This window comes from Charadrius vociferus, unplaced genomic scaffold (assembly GCF_000708025.1).
Source record: "Charadrius vociferus isolate BGI_N301 unplaced genomic scaffold, ASM70802v2 scaffold178, whole genome shotgun sequence".
Classification (NCBI taxonomy): domain Eukaryota; kingdom Metazoa; phylum Chordata; class Aves; order Charadriiformes; family Charadriidae; genus Charadrius; species Charadrius vociferus.
In genome coordinates, this window is record NW_009649717.1 from 738,999 (window position 1) to 754,549 (window position 15,551).

Here is a 15,551-nt window from a genome sequence, read left to right on the forward strand (position 1 = left end):
GTTTTATATTTAACCAAACTGTTTGTATCAGCCATTATCTGTGCACTTTGGTTGTCCAAGTAGGTCCAAAGGTATGAACTCAAATAACAGACGTCAACCTCTCCAATGCTTCAGTCAAAGTGTCTGCATACACTCAATACTTTGAGAAGGCAATGACACATCATGCTACCAGAGTGACAAATTAAGCTTCTAATTTCACAAACTCCGTCACACAGTAGAAGAGTTTACGCCTTCTACTGGAGACTTGAACTGACTTCATGAAAGCCTTTCATTACCACATTAGCAGAATTAGCAAATAAATGTGAACTACACATAAATATTATCAGTAAAATACTGTGATCAGACTTAAGGCCTTGGGGTTTGTAGACCACAGAAATAAAGTAGTATACAGACAATCTTTCTTATAGTCTGATTACCTAAGCGTTGTTTTCAGCTATGAATGAGTTCCAGAACCTGCCATTCTCTTTTCTCTTCCATCCAACCTCTTCTGTTCCCACATCCTGGAATAACACTTTGTCACTTAATACAGCTATATGGATAAATCAGGCTACTGCCATGGTCAGGATTTAAAACATAACAAAGCACAAGAAAGCCACAACAAACACAGAAAGGGTTATTTTAATACTCAGATCAGGTCTGTCTTCCAGCCCAGTCCCACTGCTAGCTGTGTTAGGACAATGGAAGACACAGCAAGCTGCAGGGGATATCTGACAATGAACAGCCATAAGTGCTGCTAAGGAGAACAAGGAATTCTCATGTACTCTTCTTTTGCTTCCCTAGAATTACAAGGTTTCACTTCCCGTATCAATACAAAACTGACAGCAGCAGGAACCAAAGCAAAGAAAGATACCCCTAAACCCCCCAGTAAATGAAAGTGAAAGGCAGGGTGGGGATCTTTTAAACTATCTCTTTCTCACAAGTGTTAAACTGATCTTTCAATTATTGGTAGCTCACTTTCTCATGTGACCGCTAAACTCGAAGCTGCCCAAATCTATATTTATATTTAAAGACAACGGTCAATGAGAAGTACACTCACAGCCTTATTAAAAAAAAAAAAAAAGTGAGTAAGCCCTATGTAAAGAAACTTTGCAATCTGGGACTGTAAGTGGACTCGCTGTTTGCCACTGTAATTAATGTAATTGAAAACTGGAACAAAGAGTAAACCTACTCCTATTTAAAATCAACAGCTTCGTATTAAAACATAGTTTATACTGGTACATTAAGAGAAAAATGAAGATTTTGTAAATGTTTTTGCTTAACATGGCAGTGACATATTCAGTGTGAAGTAGAGTTTTATCTTGTTATATAAAACAAATGCAAGTTGTATAACTTCACACCAAATACTAAATTGCTATGGAAAAGAAAATGTGAACGTGCAGATTTGAACTCAGAAATAAAAAACAGTGAAAAATTATATCTCCTGAAGTTAAATTAACTGAACAATAATTCTCTGTGGCTACACTTTAGCAGCTTCACCAATCAGCCTATCAGTTGTGAAGGCTGGGGGGAGGAAGGAGAGATATTGCATAAAGTGAAAATAAAAGTCTTCTCTTGTGAAAGTCAATACATCATCTTAAGCTAGAAAAAAAATGGTCCCTAAACATCCGTAACTACAATCAGTAATTGTCATTAAAAGCTCTCATTATATAGAGTAAGTGTAATTAGAGCATCTTGCCCGCACAGGGTGCAGCACACAGAGAATGCTAGAAGGATTCATAAATTAGTGCCAAATCAGTCTCATTCCCATCTACCACGCAATCTGCTGTAAAAGAGAAAAATTGTATTTACACACATTAAGGCAAAGCTCACTGGCCTCTACAAAATTATCCTAAACACGAAATGCAGTTATTTGAGGGACTCCCTATTTCATTATGTGTCTTAGGAATAAAGGGATAAAGTTTGCCATCAATAACGCTGAACATATCTGCTTAACCCCGCAGATTCCAGGGCATTAATAATTTAAACTCTTAGGGGAATTTTGTCATGGTGGAGATAGGACTTGTCTGCAAACGGAGCTCAGGGGATGTTCAATATGATCTATTCTAGTATACACACACAATTGCTACATTTATCATGATGCAGAGGAAAAGAATGGTTCTTTCTTAAGGACTTCAGGAATGTTTCTTCTGTAATTTACACAATAAAACCTCTGAGTATTTCTAATAAAAAATCCCAGGTTATAAAAAGATACTGTCATAAGAATTATACCGAAAAGGTTTTTTCTTTCCCCATCTCTATTACTCATGCACGTACAGGGATATTCAACACATTACAAAACGGGATGGGAAGTCAGCAATCCAGCTCCTGACAGTAGTGTTATCTATGCAAAATGTAAGCACAGATACTGGAAGAGATTACGGCCTAAGCAGATAAAGCTGTATGCTTGACTCAAATATTTATACTCTTAAGTGCAAATCTAATAGTTCTGTATGTAAAACAGTCAGTTACGTGGCACAACTACTAGATCGCAGTGCAAAAATCCCCTTTTGCACGTGCCAGTGGTTAGCACAGAAAGCACATATCCTTTTGAGACACTTGTGGTATTTGTGTGATACAGACTGAAATCAGGCATTTGCACAATAGCTAATCTATGGTAACTTTATTTATGAACACATTTATCCTGTAAAAAGTGTATTTGCGTTCTAATTTAGCGTAACTATTTTCCATACTTGTGTTCTAGAATGGAAGTAATTTCAAATGGAGTTCAAAACATTGAGGCAAGAAAAACCTTCCTTTCATAACCAAGCACTAATACTTAGAATATGATTTTCACCACTGTTCCTGCGTGGCAGAAGGACCAAGATTCCATTACAAAGCTCAGGCACAAGAGAAGCTCATGCAGTACTTCTAAACCCAGGGAAGTACCGCAAAATATTTCTTTAATTTGCTAAGTCTCCATTGAAATAACATTTCAGTCAATGAATTTGCAGGTGATCAGAAAAAGAATCCTAACGGTGCAAGGCACGCCTCAGCAGCTTAGTCCTGCTGATTAGCTTTTCTCCATGATTTAAGATATTCCCTGTAAAACCTGGAGGATAGTGTCCAAAGGCTGCACAAGATTACTGCCTGATTATCCATGAAAAGTGAACTCCCTATGGGTTCAGTTCAAGAACTTTATCATATAATGTCATAAACCAATTATTTTTCTATTGGGATATTCCTAACAGAATCAGTCTGGAAAATCTAATTCAAAAGTTTATCACTACAGCAGCTTTTACTTGATGTTAACACCCTGAAGAGCTATGTTCCCATCTCAGCTTAAACACGTTGTATTAGTGTTGGCTCTCAAATGATTAGCTGGACTAGGCATCCTGTATTTCTGACTACAAGAAGAAAACTCGGGAGCAAGAACAACAGATAGGCAGAGGATGTGTGGCAATCATGCAGAGGGAATGTGCAGGAGAGTTGTGCACCCTCCTCCCGAACGAGGAGCTCCCAGGCAGGGGCTGCCTCAGGGTAACCTCAGTCCAGCCTGACCCAGAACTTGCTGTTCTGCCACACAGAAGCTAGCACAACCCAAGCACTCCCCAGAGATCTGTTGATCCTCTCTCGCTTATGCTTCTCCAACATATCATCTTAATTTAGACCTCCCACTCTCCAGGGCTCTCCTGTCCCAAAACCCTTCTCCGTCACAAACCTCTTTTTAATCTGCTTGGACACGCCAGTGCTCGACTGAACTCTGATGACTGCTAGATCTCCCTCTTGCTAGTTCTCCAAAGAAGAAGAAACTCACTCATACTCTGACAGGGCTTTAAGAAATCCATGCACCATGAACTAAAAATTTATCTGGACAGCCTAGAGACAGTGACTACCACTGCGGCAAAACATATGCCTAGAAGTCTTAATCTATATCACTCTAATCTAGGGTGCTTGACCAGCTTTATGAAATGGATTGATAAGACCGTAGAGCTTTTTCTATCAGTGATGGCCTTTTCTGTCCCTAAAAGAAAGCACAATAATTATCTGGAAGAGGCTGTAGAGAGTTTTTAATAGCCTTTAAAATAATTCCAACAGCAAATAAAACAAATTATACCTCCTCCCATATATTACAGACAACATAATTTTCTGTATATTATTTGATAACACTGGCTGGCTCAAGGTGTTCTCAATACAAGTTCAGCTGGCACTGGACTATGTTGTTGTCTGAATTAGCATAACAATTTTAATCCCAAGAGTTAAGAGAAATCAGATTGAAAAAAAAATAAAAAAGGAGCCAGCATAATGCTTTGCAAGCATTTTTGATGCAATAATTATGCCACAGCTTGATGTAGTAGGACTCTGATAATACATTTTTCCAAATGCCTTTGGAGTGACGTATCCCATTTTGACAGACCTTTAAGAATGAGAGGAGGATCAGCTCTCCACTAGCTCTACTTCAGGGTAAGCAAACTGCGATAGTAATGATGAAATTCTGTTTTAGTTCTCTGCCTTGAATACGTATACAGATAGATTGGATTTTGGAACTAGAAGGCAAGATGGCAGATGGGCCAGCTTTGCTGGGAAGCCCACATTGTAATCAGGAGGGGACACACAAAAAAAAAAGGAAGAAAAAAAGTGCAGCAAAACCATACTTGTACTTTTATTAACTGAGTGACTAAACTAAGCAATAAGGCGGTACTCTATAAATATTAGGCTTCATCTAGATTTTATTATTTTGCAAGCTGCTTGTGTTACAATGATGCTCTAAGCTTGTATTTTAACTACCTACTAAAAATATGGAAAGCAACAGTAATAAATACATTTTACACATGAATTCACATAGCAGTTTTTGTCGGGGACACTACACAGTCTATAAAATTAACTATCTGTAGTCTTTTGCTCTGCTTTAATTGGCCTGCAAAATAAGGAAGACGGATAGAAGCTGTTTCTCAAAGTCTATGACCAGAAAAATCTTACTGAAATACTCTACACGCGTTAAGGCTAGGGAAAAATTTACACTGTTATTTTGCTAACTACTTCACTGTAGTGCATTATCTGTATTATGAATGCACCAAGTAATCTTTCTGGGGACTTTATACAACTTTATATGATTTTGCACCCACTGTAGGGAACTCGATTCTGTAGCACAGGGAAAGATACAATGACCGTCACTGAAGGAACAAACATGCATGTCTCTAAGCACCACTTATCACAAATGAGAGAGAAACAGAGCTAAGTCTAGGTGCCTATGGGTAGAGGTGCGTGGAAACCAGTGAAACACCTTGGCTTTAGGTGTTCTTCTTATTTAAAAAAAAATAATAAAGTAGATACATGCAAAACAACCATTTACAGCCTTTTCAAATTTCCAATGTCTGGTTTGCTAACTGCATGCTGTATATCTCCCAGGAAGCATTGGACAGACATTTGAATATCTGTTCCACTCACTACAACCAAGCTTTCTCAACCACATGCAGGATATTTACAGACTATGGACTAGCTCCTCCAGTCAGAGCAGAACTGCTGCCAATGCAAACACCACACCCCATGAGCTGATGGACAAAACAATATTGTCTTTTTTTTTTTTTTAAAAAAAAAGCAGTTCTTTCATGACAACGTGCTTTTAGAACTAGCAGATCCAGAGACTACTAGCTGAGAAAAAATCCTGCAAAAGCCGTCCTTCCCTTGCAGTCATTCTAGGTGATGGAGGACAGCACTTCATCCCTGTTACCGTCTCCCCCGCTAGCCAGATGTTAGGCTATTGAGGGGATCCTACCATCCCCTTCTCACAACCATCCAGACTGAAGAGAAAATAGACTGTCCCTTATGCTGAGCAAAGGCCTCAGTACTGCTCCTCACTTTCTTTAAGAGATTTTATCTCCCAATCCACTTCCAATTCTAATTTATCTGAGCATTAGACCTCTTACAGACTGATTACTAGCTCCAGGCACCTGGTAAGTCATGACAAAATTAAATTCACAGGCTAGTACAGTTTATTAGCAGGTTACTGAGTTGCTGGAAGAAAACACCTTCAACCCCTCTCCCAGTGCCCTCCTACCAAAACCCTAACAAGCTTCACACCACCCACACCAGTAAGGCAGCTGTGCCTCATGAAGCATTACGTCCACACAAAGCCTATAAAGTCCAGAAAAGAACGACCTGTAAATTAACACCTTATACCACTTTCACAGAAGTGTGCTGAAGACTCAACCACATATTTCCCAGCGTCTGTGGATTTGTACAGCAACGCTACTAACATTCAGTCTCCTTCATCTATAGAAACTATATTTACCCACAATTGTGTTTGCACTGCATATTCCTGTAAAACACCTCATTGGCAAACAAACTTATATTACAGATATATATAGCTGCACTATGTACTCCTTTTCCACGACAAAACTTACACAGTGAAGCAAATTCTGTTAGCTGCTTATCATGTACTGTTAAAAAGATTACAGGAAAAAAAAAAAAAAAAACACCATCATAAACGCATAAGGGCCTTCTCCCTAACTGCTGCACTATCTCACACAATAAAATAAATAATTTAACTATCTGAAACTTCACATGTGCACTGCACTGCAAGTAGAGCAGTGGCATTTTCACTTCAAATTTATATAGTCTTTAGTCAGTATACTTAATCTGCATTTCTAACACCTGCTTCAGTCGGCTGTGAAGCGCAATGTTATATATAAAATTTCCTTTCATCTTTGTACTGTCCATCTAACAAAAAATTATATGATGGTGGATAATTATTTGATTTTAAAAAGGATATGAAACTTTTCACATGTTTTTTGATCATTTCTTGAAAGACATGCTCATATATTTGACATTCTATTTTATTAAAAGGTTTGAGTTTTTTTTAAAAACCCTGGCTTCCACATTATTCATGTTATCTAATCCTATGTAATATATTTCTCCTTCAAATAGTTAACATTCACTTTCTGTACAGTAGTAAAAATGTGGGAAAGAGACTAGACCACAATTAAGCAATGAGGCACGACAAGGTGTGCGTTTTCAGGCTATTAGCACAAGCCTCGAATGCACCAGGAGCAAGAAGCTAGAATGACTTTTCCATGGAGGTGAGCATCAATGCTAGCACCTATATCATACCACAGTACAAAGCGACATATAAAGAGTATGCAGAGAGGGCGAAACCACGTGCAGCTCTCATCCAGTGGCTTTATGTCAGGCAAAAAAGCTGTTCCTAGTCATGCACGGTCAAGTTAAACACTAGGAGAATAAAGGTATCCAATGAAAGTGTCCAATGTTGAGCTTTCAAGACATTGGTTGAAAACCAGAAGATAATGAGAAGCATGGTTTATACATGTAGAAACAACATCCCATCTTCGTATATTAACATACAAACTCTTCTATTTGACATGGAGTGGTCACCACATTTAGATACAAGTAATAAGAATTCTTTTTATCGGGAAGTAAAAATTAGCAAATTTTCAAATACTTCACCCTGTCAGAGCTCACATATGGTCACTTCAGGGCGTGAGCCCATTTTGTACAACATACTGAGTTTTTCATAGATGGGGTCAGATGATCATCTAGTTTGACCTTCCACCAACTAACAGGGAAAAGACATCACGTAACTATTCTTGCAACAAGCCCTGACACTGGAGCTGACCAAGAAGGTTCCTTCAGAAAATATTTGAGAAAAGGAATTTTGTAATACAATCTTTTTTAATAAGTAGAAGCAACAAATCAAAATTTACTTATCATTACAGGAATATATAGTAGCACTAGTTCAAAGTGCTAATGAAGCAGATGACACAGGTTTAAATAATCCTGTTCCAAATGAAGGGATGATTTCTCTCCACTCCCCCTCACCCCAACACTGCAGCACAGAGGAAAGATCGTTGCTTCATTTCAATCAGAAGCTAAAACTTTTGGGGAGAACATCAACAGTAGATTCTAAAAACATTTTCATTTCCTTTTGATGAATTTTTTAAAAGGGAGAGAGAAAATTATATACTTTGTGCATTTCCAAATCTTTCTGCAGGGAACATTTACCCTTAAATCAGGCCAAATGACTACATGTTTGTGTACAACCACAGCCCAAGAGGAATGCGGTTTTGCTTCTTCTAGTATTAAAAGATACTACAGAGAGGGCAAAATAAAAACCAAATTGTCTTTCCTAGTGCCTCCCTTCTCAATTTCTCCTTCGTGCATCACCCTGCCTAACATAAAGAACCAATAAATTCAAACATTTGGTTCCCACAGACACAACTAATTATTTGCAAGAACTTTAAATCTCTTGTTTTACAATTAAATTGTTTGAAGTTTTGTAGTGTAAGTTTTCACCTTTTTAAGCAAAGCATGCAAATATTTCTCCAAGTATTTGTCAGAAACAAATAAAGCAGCTTTTCAACGCAACCATGTTTAAAACTAATTTCAAATAAGCGATATGACATTGTCCCATGATACAAACTTCAGTGACTTAACCAGAAGTTTGACATCTTGATCTTACTTTCTAACAGAACTAGTGATATTTCTTCCTGTTAATTTTACTTTCTTTGTCTTGGAGTAAAAGGACAGGAAACCCTTGTAAAGCAGAAGACAAGAAAACATCACAAACTACTACCAAGACCTTTTCAACATTATGATCTGCATACAAGTTCCGTCCTAGTGCAACTGTTTTTTTTCAGGTCCTGACCATTAACAAAAAGTAAGCAGAACCAGAAAAAAATAGCCCAAACCAAGTACATTCTTTTGACAAATATGCTATATTTTCCACAGTAAAAAGCACAATGAAGAATTTTACAAATTATGACAAAAGTAATCTTAGACAACAAACTGATTTTATGCTAAAACTGTGTATCAGCACAGATGTGATTTACATACTAATCCAACAAAATACCTGATTATATAATACTAAACACATACATTTCCTCCTCTAGATGTTCTCCAAATGATAGTTACCAAAGATACATACTCTTTTGACTCTGGTATTCATTAGTAGTCATTTAAAATGGAATCAAGCTTTTCATAAATTTCCAGTATTCAGTTTCCATTAAGAAGAGAGATGACTGTACCATAGTCAGTCTGAGAGCACTTCCGTTTCCACTTTCCCCACACTATGTGATCAAAGAAATATGCCAGATCATGAAATTTAAGGTACTTTGAATGCCCAGTTTTAGCTCCTGAAATTTCCCTCCCTTCTACTTTGTAATTCATAAATGACAATTGGACTAGAAGAATAAAGCTGCTTGAACCCTCATGCTATCTTCCCAATTTGCAAGAAACACCCTGAATTCTGCCTCTGAATTTTCTCCAGCAACTTCCACTTTTGCTGTTTGTTTTTACTAACTCAAGAAATGCTACTGCACATATAGTCTCAGCTATTTCTTTCCCTGAGAGCCTGTTAATCCATAAAAACAGTAACGATGGGGAGTTACGGTAGGGGATTCAATGTACTGTCTCAAAAGCAGTCACCAAGTACCACGCCAAGCAAGAGCACTAGGTGGGGTTGCTGGCCAAAAAAGTAGGTGCAAGAAAAAATCCTACCTACTGTTAGCGGTCACATGAGGAAGTGGAAAGAGCAGAATACCCAAATATATTTATCTTTAGAAAGACAGTAGTTACTTTTGGGGGCTGCTAAGAGAATACAAAAGAGATATATTTAATGGCCTACTTATCGCTCCCTTTAAATAAACTTTTTTTGGAAGAACTGGCTGCTTCAGTCCCATAAGACCAAGGGAGATGAATTAAATGCTCAGTAGCAAAAAGCTAATGGGAAAACTAAGACAGCACTGAGACCAGCTACAGCCCACATAATTTAGAAACATTTGACAGCTAATAGTTTCATTTTTTATTATTATGTAGATTTCAATGCATTTTACTCTTAGCCATTGAAAAAAAATACAGGGACTAACCACTGGCATTCTAGAGGATACTCTTTTCTGAGAACTTAATAGTACATTTTCTTTCCCCTTTGTTACTGTTACCTACCCTCCTTCTCCTTAGTGTTTCAAAGATAACCAGCAGCAGGCCTGTTATTTGTTAACTGGTTCTCAGACAGTCTGCATTGGCTGGCCATGTAAATCCCTACTGACTTCGTTGATCTTTTCAAATCAACTGTGTCATCAGACCACACAGTAGGTGTTATAGTACTCAGATTTCCAGTTATCCCTCTACCTGATTTCTCTCAGCCTCTTGGTAGCAAGATCTCATTTATTTCTTTTTGACTACCGCACCTTTATACTTACTCCTTTTTTTATTTTAAAGGATTTCAGCATTAGTCATAGACAAGCAGATTGAGAGATAGAGAGAATGACTGGGATGGGTGCACATGCCTAGCTATCCCTCAAAATTACCATCCCTATCAAGGGCTCTTTTCTTAAGCCCACACTAACAGGTCTCTGTCACAGTGAGCTTTGTTACTCTGCCTTTCTTGCATCAAAATAGTACAAGCTAACTCAAACTCAGGTATTAAACTGAGCATGCTACACACTGGAAGCACAAATACGCAGTAAGCGTGAAGGCCTACACACTTTAAAATGTTACTTGGCAGAACTGGAAATAGCTGATGATGCCCAAATTTGCATTGAGATTTCAGATCAAGCTAGCAGAAATCAAAATAAGGATGTTAAATACCAACGAGAGAACCGAGCATCAGCCACAAAATAAGAGAAAGTTACAGTAAGGCAACATAAGTGGCTCCCAAGATAATTTAAATTCCACGGAACCCAAACTCTTCCTGCCAGGTACACAATATCTGGTCCAAAGATGCGCTGCTGCTGAGATCTGCCATCCCCTTCCACTCATGCAAAAACCCCATCCTTCAAGGCTGAGGTGGCTTCCCAAGTGGCTGATTATCAGGGAGAACTTGCTCAGGATTTTGAGAGCTACCCAAATCAAATTCGGAGCACAGACCAGCAGCACCACTGTACTGCTTCACAGTGGAAGAGGAGACCACTTCTAAGACTATGGTAGCACACCATAAAGCAGCTCTGCTTTGAAATTAAACAGGACTGAATCTAGAATTCAGCACCTGTTGTGAGCAGACTTCCCGGCAAGATTTTCTTGTTAACAGCTAGCACAGTAAAAAAGGAACCCCAGATGACTCTTCTGCCCCTTTTCGTACTGCAAAGACACAATTAAGAGGGAACAAAGGGGTATACAAACATTTGCCTGATTTTAGATAAATATTTACAATGTTTGTGCTAGCAATAATTAAGCCAGATAAGGCTATTTATCCTAGAAATAACTAAGATAAAGTGATAATAAAAAAAAAAACAACCCACAATATAAGCCTAAACCATTCAACATCCATTAAGGTAAAAATAAAGTAAATAAATTCAGCCAATTGGTTATTTCCATACGGGTGGATTTCTTTAAATAGTAATGAAATCATTGCTAAAAAATCCATTGTTATTAAAATAAAAAAGTTGGCTCAGCCTACCAAAATTAGATTTGTAAGTTGCTGGTCATTCCCATAATTAAATCTGTGTCACAAATTTGCAAGAAAAATGGACACTATGACTAATGCATTTACTTGCTGCACTAGTGCTGTCAGGCTGTGTAAATCATTATGCCTGCTAGAGCAGAGTAGATAAGAATTCCATACATTTTCATTAACCAACTATGCTTTGTGTATATGTGAGAAGCTAACTTTCATATTCCCTGCTAGCTTTAGCTTTCATTTGGAAGACAATGTAAATAAAAACACTAGCCTTGATTTGATTAGGCAAGTGCCTGCTCCAAAAATTAGTTGAGTTTTTGAAGAATATGAATCAGCTTTGTCCCCTTCGGAAGATGGTCAGATAAAGCAACAAAATCATATATACTTAATTTGGACAAAGGAGATTAAATTAATGATGGGCACCTGCAAAAGGTTCCTTCCTTCAGATGGACTTATGTAGCCTAGACACATGCCTTATTTCATCCCACAGGTTTCAACAGAGGAGGTGAAGCTAATCCAAGACAGCACCAGAAGTCTCAAAACACTTTAATTTTTCATCTGTCCTTTGCTCTGTTTTCTCAGGAGTGCGGTGGTCACCAGAGCAGAGTCCTCTAAATCCTCTCTTTTCCTCTGGATTTCCTGTCAGACCTTAAGATCTTGGTTACAGTTCTTTAAGGTGAAGCTGATAGCTGTTCCTATCACACCTACTATTTGTAACAGCAAGGCACCAAAGAATCAGACAACGTTGAGTCACGTCACAAGCTGGATACTCTCACGGGTTTCCAGCCCACCGTCTCAAGCAGAAAGGAGATTAACGACAGGCAGAGAGATTAGACAAGACTGCTTCTAGTCTAGCAGTGCAGAGCATTTTGTGAGGACATCCTCTTCTAGACTACAGGTCCTCTCTCCTTCCTCCAGGTCCACGGCATTATATTGTCACTATAAATTGAGTTAAGCTCTCAACTGAGCACGTGTCTCCACTACAGAGCAAGAACAGCCTCAATGAAAGGCTATGCCTTGGTGAACTCCAAAGTCAAAGGAGCTGAGCCACCCAGGCAAACACCATGGAACAGCCATCAGCACAGCATGCTTTGCAGGATCCTGCCTGCTGCTCTGCGCTTTGGACATTAACAAGCATTATTTTTCTGTTGCAGCACAACTTTCAGAAACAGAACAGAAATGCTTAGGAAGCACGATAATGCATACAATGTCAAAAATCTCAGCAGACCCACACTTAACATCCCAGACAATTTCTTTAGCCTTTAGGTCCAAAAGCATCCTCTCCTAAAAGTGGAAGCAGCTACCTCAGTGCTTTCTATCTCAGCAGATCTTAGCATGCATTTGCATGCTTTACAGTAGCAACCTTGCTGATAACCAACCACCCAGTATTAGTAAAATACTACCAGATTTATTAAAACCACATTAAGAGGAAAAACTGAAATCACTTATGTTCCACAATTATTGTAAAGCAAACTGTTTAAATGAGGGGAGGAGATAATGATATTAACTACCCAACTCAGAGCAATCCTCTGTGGTATGATTCTAAATATTCTCTTGGCTGAAATTTATGTAAATTGAATTCATCTATCGTTAGTTATTACTAATCTAGCTACATAAAAACACTTTTCTGTAACAATTAGTTCTTTAAAACACTGTGTTTTAATTAGACCTGGGACATTATTAAGCTAAGTGTAAATACGCACAGTATCATTCTCTGCATTGTTCTGACTGCATATTTATAGGAATATGGCCTTTGGTGGAGTTTAAAAGGAATTACTTTGGGGTTGGTTGGTAGTTTTTATAACTCTCCTTACCAGGGAAAACACCTCTAGATGCTTAACCTAAGTGTATTTCTGCTCATCAAGACATATTTGGCATTTCTACATTTTGTGTATCACAATGTGGTCCTTTTCATCTGAATAAGCTCATCTCAGTATCATTGTAACATTGCACTGAGTCTTTTCCTGCAGACATTTTGTTCCATAGTTTATTTTAATTTAACTTCCCAAGGACCATTTTCTAGCCTTAAAAAAAGGGGGAAAAAAAAAAAAAAAAAAAAAAAAAGAGTTAAAAGCATAGCACATCTTTCAGCCCTTTTAAATCAGCTTGCTTCACACTACCGTACAAAGGCACTACCCCACAGGGCATAGTCTGAGAATAGACAACATACTCCTGGCTTTGTCAGGGCTACATGCAAGTGCAGCAACCCGCCCATGTGCTGCACGGTGTAAGACAAGGAATATCAGAAAAATTTCGGCCTTGGCAATGGTCAGATCCTTCCAAATAATCTCCAGGACACATATATGGTTAGGGTCACAAAGGTATATAACTACATCTAAGCCTATCCACAGACAGCGCATCATCAGACACCAATAAGAAAAATGCAAATGTGATTAAGATTCATCGTGAATTAAAGGTATAGAAAAGAGGATCTCCACCTATAGAGAAGCCCATAAGTTAGGCATGAATATAAACTGATGGATTTCCAAAAATACCACCAGGACCTTCCATTATCTTCTTAAAACCAGGCCAATTATTTTCATATTTTATAGAACAGTTTTGACTTTAAACAAGTGTGTGTGTATATATATATACACACACATATATTAAATGCTTTGCCAGTTGTTCACGGAAAACTCGAAGTAAGTGACCACATGCTAGTGACATTCAGGAGCCACTCAACTAAAGGCCATGTAGACCTACAGCACTGTGAAACTGGTAAACAACTCTGGCTACTGTAGACCCTGGCCGACTATCACCCTATTGCATTTTCAGCCCTAAGGCACATCCTATCAGCTTCATAACTGGAAAAGTTTGTAAGAGCAAAAGCTTTCAGTAAACATTTTTATATCTTCTCTGTCATGCATACATATTCCCTATATAATCACGATTTCAAACTAGGATACCATAACAAGCATCTAAGTGTGTGTACTATTTGTGACTTAATAGTGGCATTTTCTTTACAATTTTATTTTTAAAAATAAGTTAGTAATTAGAAAAAAAATCACCTGGTACTGTGGTTTCAGTCTAGCTAATCTTTAATATTTTTGAAAAGTCTTTCCTGGGATTTTTTTTAACAAGAATGTTTACTGCAATACGGCTCGAAGATTTAAAAAAAAAAATAATATCTGAAGTTACTAAAAAGTGAAATTAGGTAATTATATGTCAATAGAACTTTACAATGATCAGTTCATGGAACTGAGATCAAAACCAAAATCAGGAGTATTACGTGAACACACAAACTAGCTCAGCTTCTTTAACTGCGATTTCTTCAAAGAGCTACAAACAGATTCTAGAAATTAAAATATGTTTATGTTGCATTACTGTGAGCTGGCATTGTAGTCAGATGCTCTAGGGCCTAAATTCTTATTTGAAGTCAAAAGACATTCTTCCTAATGACAGCTGAACTGAGGCCTTTGGGTATTGGAGGAAACCTCCTGAACTGAAAGCTGGGGACAGCAGAGACACTGGAGCTCATGCCAAGCAACAAGATAAAATGCCATGCACATACACAGGTTTAAGAGTTGTTTAACACTGGGATTCTACAGTTTGAGGCAGAAAGCACCTTTTTCGCATTGAGGAGGACATGATAAGTGACAAAAAGGAACAAATATTTGGGAATTGATAATTTAAAAACGTGACTGGTCATCTATGCCCACAAAACTTACATCCACCTTCCTAACTTTAACCTGGTCCCTCAAAACGGCAGCAGCACAACATCTAACTTCAAAATGCCATGCAACTTTCTGCCTTGGCAGTACAGCTTTACATTAACTCCCAAACTCCAGCTTTTCACCAAAAAAATTATGCATAAAAGTAAGTTATTTTGTACTTTCAGTTTTTATTTTAATTTCCTAATTTGAATTCTTCTGTCATTCATTCATTTTGTATGTCATAATCCTCTTTCCAGGGATACAAGATTGGAATCACAAACGTACACTGCTAAACATGCACAAATTTTAGTAAAGAAGAACAAATTCAATTACTACCTGCCTAAATAAATAAAACAGTCACAGTAGCTTGCCTACCTATAAAATAATTTGTATTTAATATTCATTAATGTCTCCCTAAACAACATATCAAAAAAAGAAATCTATTCTTCCTTTCTTCATAAATTTATTTATTTATTGTTCTTTGCAGAGTCCCTTCTGAATCTTTTGTAGACAATCAGGCCCACAAATACTGGTTTTGCCTTTTACAGAAATGGTTATATTTCCAACTGGAT

The 15,551-nt window shown here is 37.7% G+C and overlaps 1 protein-coding gene across 1 annotated transcript in view; it reads right to left on the reverse strand.

Annotated features, from left to right (window-relative positions):
- Positions 1–15,551, reverse strand: part of SLC10A7 (solute carrier family 10, member 7) — a 192,600-nt gene that overhangs the window by 80,918 nt on the left and 96,131 nt on the right. The window lies entirely within an intron of this gene.